Source organism: Polypterus senegalus, chromosome 12 (assembly GCF_016835505.1).
Source record: "Polypterus senegalus isolate Bchr_013 chromosome 12, ASM1683550v1, whole genome shotgun sequence".
Lineage (NCBI taxonomy): Eukaryota > Metazoa > Chordata > Cladistia > Polypteriformes > Polypteridae > Polypterus > Polypterus senegalus.
In genome coordinates this window covers 87,638,042-87,644,946 of record NC_053165.1, presented here as the reverse complement: position 1 = coordinate 87,644,946, position 6,905 = coordinate 87,638,042, and positions in this window count along the sequence as shown.

Genomic DNA, 6,905 nt, shown 5'->3' with positions numbered 1-6,905 from the left:
AGGGTGAGACTCCCTATATATTGATCGAATGTAGTGCCTTTCACTATCTATCTATCTATCTATCTATCTATCTATCTATCTATCTATCTATCTATCTATCTATCTATCTATCTATCTATCTATCTATCTATTATATAATGTCTTTTATATCTATCTATCTATCTATCTATCTATCTATCTATCTATCTATCTATCTATCTATCAATTATATAATGTCTTTTATATCTATCTATCTATCTATCTATCTATCTATCTATCTATCTATCTATCTATCTATCTATCTATCAATTATATAATGTCTTTTATATCTATCTATCTATCTATCTATCAATTATATAATGTCTTTTATATCTATCTATCTATCTATCTATCTATATAATTCTATAATGTCTTATATATCTATCTATCTATCTATCTATCTATCTATCTATCTATCTATCTATCTATCTATCTATCTATCAATTATCTAATGTCTTTTATATCTATCTATCTATCTATCTATCTATCTATCTATGAGGTAAGCATTTCCATATAGAGGATGCTATCATAATATCTTCTCCTTTATCTATCTACTTTCTAAAGGCACTATCTATCTATCTATGCCTAATCTATCTATCTATCTATCTATCTATCTATCTATATATATTATATTATATAATGTGTTTCATATCTATCTATCTATCAATTATATAATGTCTTTTATATCTATCTATCTATCTATCTATCTATCTATCTATCTATCTATCTATCTATCTATCTATCTATCTGTTGCCTCACATGTACACCTGGAGACCTCCTTCCACTATTGAAGTGAGTCCTACCCAGAGTTTAAGGGATCTTCTAGCCATTACACCATTGAGCTTGGAGTTAGGAGAATTAGTGTTAGCAACACGTGAAAAAGGAGACACTTGGAAGGAGTGACCAGGAGGAGAGTTACGATGTTTGAAGTGGGAGGGTCAGCCATTATTATCAGTTAGGCCATCATTACTTTTTTGTCACTTAGTGTCCAGTACCCTGTTGCCAGGAGCATCTGCGTCCATGAATTGTGATTTGGTTTGTCTGCTCGAGAGCGCCCTCTCCAGTCCACAGTGTCTGTACGCTCTGACGCATGGCATTAAGCAGAGTGCCTGCCATTCCCGCTGTAAGGCTGGCGTGAGCCTCTTTCCTTTGACTGCTTTGCTGCTTGGGGTGCCACTTAGTAGCCTTAGCCAGAAATTCTAAGCAGCAGTAAACAGCCCCTCGTTTTAATTAAATCAAGTCTTGTATGATACTTAGCAAAATTAGAAGATAGCTTATGTTTCAGCACTTTGACACTATGACATTTTGACACCTCTGTTTTGAGCTGCAGTGTGTGATTTGACATGTTTGTATTAATAGCATTGTGATCTCTAAAGGCTGTGCCCCAAGGCTACTTGAACAAGAGTACTAAAGAAATGGATATCAAAAGGAATTGTATAGCAGTCCTGGGATTTACCAAATAAGACCTGATACCGTTGCTTGATAAAAATCCATTTCTTTCTCACTAACATGGAGTCAAGGGTGTGTGTGCGTGCGAGTGTGTGTGTGTGTGTTTATCTGCCATTGTATTGACAGACACGGGGATTGTGTTTATTTGTTTTTTGCAATGCTGAGCTCAAGCAAGTAAAAGATTATCATAATTTAGATCTGGATATAATTTTGCTTCAATTATTTGAGATGGCGAATGAAAAGAATGTAATCAGGTAGTAAAAATAAAATATTTAAAAATATTAAAAAACAAAATTAAAACATATTAAAAACATTGTTAATACTGAATATGGAGTTTCACTTACAGTGCCCTCCATAATGGTTGGGACGAAGACACACATCTCTTCTCAATTTCCCCCTCTGCTCCACAGTTTAAAATTAAAATTCAAGCAATTCAGACATTGTGATTAAAGTGCATATGGCAGACTTTCATTTAAGACAGACATTTCGGTCACACTGTGGTCCCCCCCCCATTTCAGGGCACCATAACATTTGGGACAATTGATGTCACAGGTGTTTGTGATTCCTCAGGTGGGTTTCATGGCCTGTTGGTGTCTGAGGACAAGGGCTGCGCCAATGAAATTTAAAGAAGCCATTATGGGGCTGAAAACCAAGAAGAAAACCATTGGAGATATCGCTAAAGCCTTAGGATGACAGAAATCAACTGTCTGGAATATCATGAAGAATAAAGAACACACCGGTGGGCTCAGTAATTGTAAAGGGTTTGGTAGGCCAAGGAAGACCTCCATTGCTGACGACAGAAGAATCCTCACTATGGTGAAGATAAATCCCCCAACGCTTGACTGACAGACCAAAAATAGTCTTCAGGGGGCCGATGTGTGTCAGAGACGACTATCAGTAGAAGACTCCATGAACAGAAACACAGAGGACACACTGCAAGATGGAGAACACAAAAACAGGACGGCCAGATTATAGTTTGTGAAAAAGGAGCCTGCAGAATTCTGGGAAAAGGTCTTGTAGACAAACAAGACAAAGATGAACCTCATTAGAGTGATAACAAACTGTGGAGATGACAAGGAACAGCCCGAGAACCAAAGCAGACCACTTCATCAGTTACACAAGGTACTGGGGGGCATTATGGCATCAGCATGTATGGCAGCCACAGGTCCTGGCACGCTTCTCTTCATTGATGATGGAGCTGCTGACGGCAGTCGCAGAGTGGATTCTGAGGTGTGAGGAAACATCTGATCTGCTCAAATTGCAGTCAATGCCTCCAAACTTATTGATGGCATTTCATTCTACACAAGATAATGAGTCAAACATACTGCCGAGGCAACACGAAGCTGAAAAATGGAAAACTCTTGAATGGCCAAGCCAGTCACCCGATTGAAATCCAAGTGAGCAGTCCTTCCATATGCCGAAGAGAAAACGTAGGGGGACAAGCCCCCCAAAACAAGCAGGAGCTGAAGATGGCTCCATTAGAGGCTTGGCAGAGCATCTCCAGAGAAGACCCTCAGTGCCTGGTGATGTTTATGAAGTGCAGACTTCAAGTAGTCATTGCATGCTGGGAAATGCGACAAAGAACTAAATATGACGACGGCTTTAATAGACCAGCAGTGTCCAAACATTATGGTGCCCTGAAATGGGGGGATCACAGTGTGACCGAACTGTCTGCAAATGAAAGTCTGCAATGTGCACTTTAATCACGATGTCTGAATTGTTTGGTTTGCAATTTTAAACTGTGGAGCGGAGGGGGAAATCGAGGAGAAATGTGTCTTTGTCCTAAACATTATGGAGGGCACTGTGTATGAATAAAATTGTCAGCTGTTGGATGGGTTACTAATGACACAAAAACATCTTCATTGATTTTCAGGAAATGTTGCATGTGTGTTGCTGCTGGTCCAACTTAAACTCTAAGTTTCATGGGGTTAGAACGTGGCACGCTTTCACCCAGGTCACACGACTGTTTGCCTTTAATGGCGTCCCGTACACTTTCAAGGCACCACCACTTGCCCAAACCCTTTCTTGTTCAAGTCTGATATTTCAGTTTTCAGTTTATTTTTTTATTTTTTTGTAGGCAATGCTGGCACATATTGTGATTCACATACAGACACGGCGGTTTAACGACAGATGCCCATTCAAATCCGATGATGATTGTTTTCTCAAACGGTGCGTACTTTTCACTTGTTACATGCTGTGTTGTTTTTTTTACATCGCCTACGGAGTGAGATTCATGCCAAGTGGCAGCATGGTGTATCTGGCCAAGTGTGCACATTCAAAGTTTCCTTGCACTTTGTGCACATAACAGTAAATCTGACCTGATTATGCTGCATTGCATTTTTATGAAAGCCTTACATTCCTGAATGAGCCAACAACGCTGCACATCGATCTTAAATTCAAAGAGTCAATCAGCACTTAGCATTACACACTTTCTGTGGCCGATCAAGCAAAAGAACCAAACCACGAGGTACCAAAGTGCCACAAACCAGCTCTGAGTTTGAGTTACCAAATCCGTACCAAGGTGTCAAGTTTATATTAAACTATCCATCCATCCATTAGCCAACCCGCTATATCCTAACTATAGGGCCACGGGGGTCTGCTGGAGCCAATCCAGCCAACACTGGGCTTTCATATCTATCTATCTATCTATCTATCTATCTATCTATCTATCTATCTATCTATCTATCTATCTATCTATCTATCTATCTTATAGTGCCTTCTATCTATCTATCTATCTATCTATCTATCTATCTATCTATCTATCTATCTATCTATCTTATAGTGCCTTCTATCTATCTATCTATCTATCTATCTATCTATCTATTTATCTTATAGTGCCTTCTATCTATCTATCTATCTATCTATCTATCTATCTATCTATCTATCTATCTATCTATCTTATAGTGCCTTCTATCTATCTATCTATCTATCTATCTATCTATCTATCTATCTATCTATCTATCTATCTATCTATCTATCTATCCATCCATTTTCAAACCCGCTGAATCCGAATACAGGGTCACGGGGGTCTGCTGGAGCCAATCCCAGCCAACACAGGGCAGGAACCAATCCTGGGCAGGGTGCCAACCCACCGCAGTCTATCTATCTATCTATCTATCTATCTATCTATCTATCTATCTATCTATCTATCTATCATATAGTGCCTTATCTATCTATCTATCTATCTATCTATCTATCTATCTATCTATCTATCTATCTATCTATCTATCTATCTATCTATCTATCTACTGTCACAGGATTTAGGTCAGTGTACATTCTCAATCATTTTTTTACGCAGGGGGAGAAGTTTGAAAGGCGTCACTTTGTTCTAGTGCTAGATTAACACAAAGACATCATTAGTATTCTTTTTTTAGTTTTGATCATCACATCTATGGCTTTTCACAGTAATTACAAGTGCCACCTGCTATCAGCTGAATGCATATGTAAAACAGATAAAAATGATTAGCGCATTAAAAGTTAATCACAAGTAAATGTCCCCAGCCATATCAACAGAGACTGTGGCTCGCTTTCTTGCATTTCTTCTGTGATGCTCATGACATTTTTCCTCAGTTCTGCTTTAGGGCTCTGTTAAGAATGAGGGGGGAAAGTCTCAGAATAGCGACTTGTTCATTTATGGAAGTTTTAATTGCATGTTGAGAAACCAGCGTCCTCCTGTGCACAACACGATCCCAATTTACAGCTACATAATTATCCATTGAAAACTGCGCACACACAGAGATATCAAACACTCCTGCACCTTCAGCGCACACCATCCTCCTTATCACACAGGCCAGCTAGTAGGAATGGCATCACATCATAATCAACTATTAAAATGGTAAATTCATTAATAGGCTACTCTGAGTACATAATTAAAGTCAATGATGACCCCTGCACATAAATGTAGTATTCGATCACAACAACCTGCCCACTAAAGTATGGGGCTGAACTCAAGGGCAGTTAATTGTGCCTTCAGTTTTCAGTTTTAAAAGCAGAGAAATGTTTTCTTGTATTGTATTTATGTGTGCTGCATAAGACGCATCGTGATGGTGTTTGTTCTGAAAGATACAATTCAATTAAACTTATTCTATTAAAATGGTTTTGATAAATGCACACATTTACAATTAATTTATTATATTGTGCCTTCCATATCTATCTATCTATCTATGTAAATTTTTAATCTTGCCTACTACACCATCCACCTATCTATACTAATAAAAGGCCCTCACTGACTCACTGACTCACTGACTGACTGACTGCACTCACTCACTCGTCACTAATTCTCCAACTTCCCGTGGGTAGAAGGCTGAAATTCCTTACAGCTTACTTACAAAAGTTAAGCAGGTTTCATTTCGAAATTCTACGTGTAACGGTCATAAAGGTCGACAATGTCTACCATGTTGAACTTTCTTATTTATGGCCCCATTTTCACGAAATTTGGTAGGTGGCTTCCCTATGCTAACTGAAACCAATGTACATACTTATTTCGGTGGTATGATGCCACTGTCGGCCGCCATATTGAACATTTCAATGGTCTTTGTTGCTTATGGGCCCATCTTCAAGAAATTTGGTACGCGGGTTCCCAACGCTAACTGAATCCTACTTACGTTCATATATACGTCCATAGCCTGCAGCTCGGTCACCGTGTGAGGCGCGTTGGGTCCCCCATCCCAACGCCTCCCACGTTGTTGGCTGCCTGCCTATATAAGGCCGTCCGTCGCTCCGGTCTCTTCATTCCCTTCCTTGCTTCGCCACGGGATTCACGTCTCCCTGCTGATAACTACAGCCTTTTTATTTAATCCACGGCTTCTCCGCTGTTTTATTGTTCGTTTATTACGATTATAGTTATTGTGTAGGTATTTTAGACTTACTTTACATTGTTCAGGTACTCATTTCCTTTATCATTCCAACCGTACCCCCATTAACATGTCTATCGAGGTGATCACCATCGATCAAAGAACTGTCACTTACCTGAGTGGTTTCCATGCCCAGAGATGCTGCCTGCCTTTTCCATTCTCTGTGTTACATATTGCACGCCATATCAGGCTCACTCTTGATATCCATTGTGTCTTATGTATTGAATGACTGGGACAGGTTCAAGGTGTGGACTGATGACGTACAGGAGATAATTATAATACACAGGAGCACTAGAAGAGTGAAATGCTTAAGCCCTTCACCTATGGATCTGCATGTAAGTTGATGGCTGCCGCTGAATTGTTCGGTTGTCGCTTTCAAGTGTACCGAAATGGCCAAATATTTTACACCTTTGGACAACCGCCAATGCCTCTTAAACATCTTAGACTGACAGGTGACGATTTCAGTAGTGGACACTTTGATGTTTATGAATGTTTAAACTCTCAAAAGCTGGATGTGAAGTTATCGATGAAACCGGTTGTGTGCTTACAACGCTTGACAGATGCCGAATGTCACTTCAACACAAG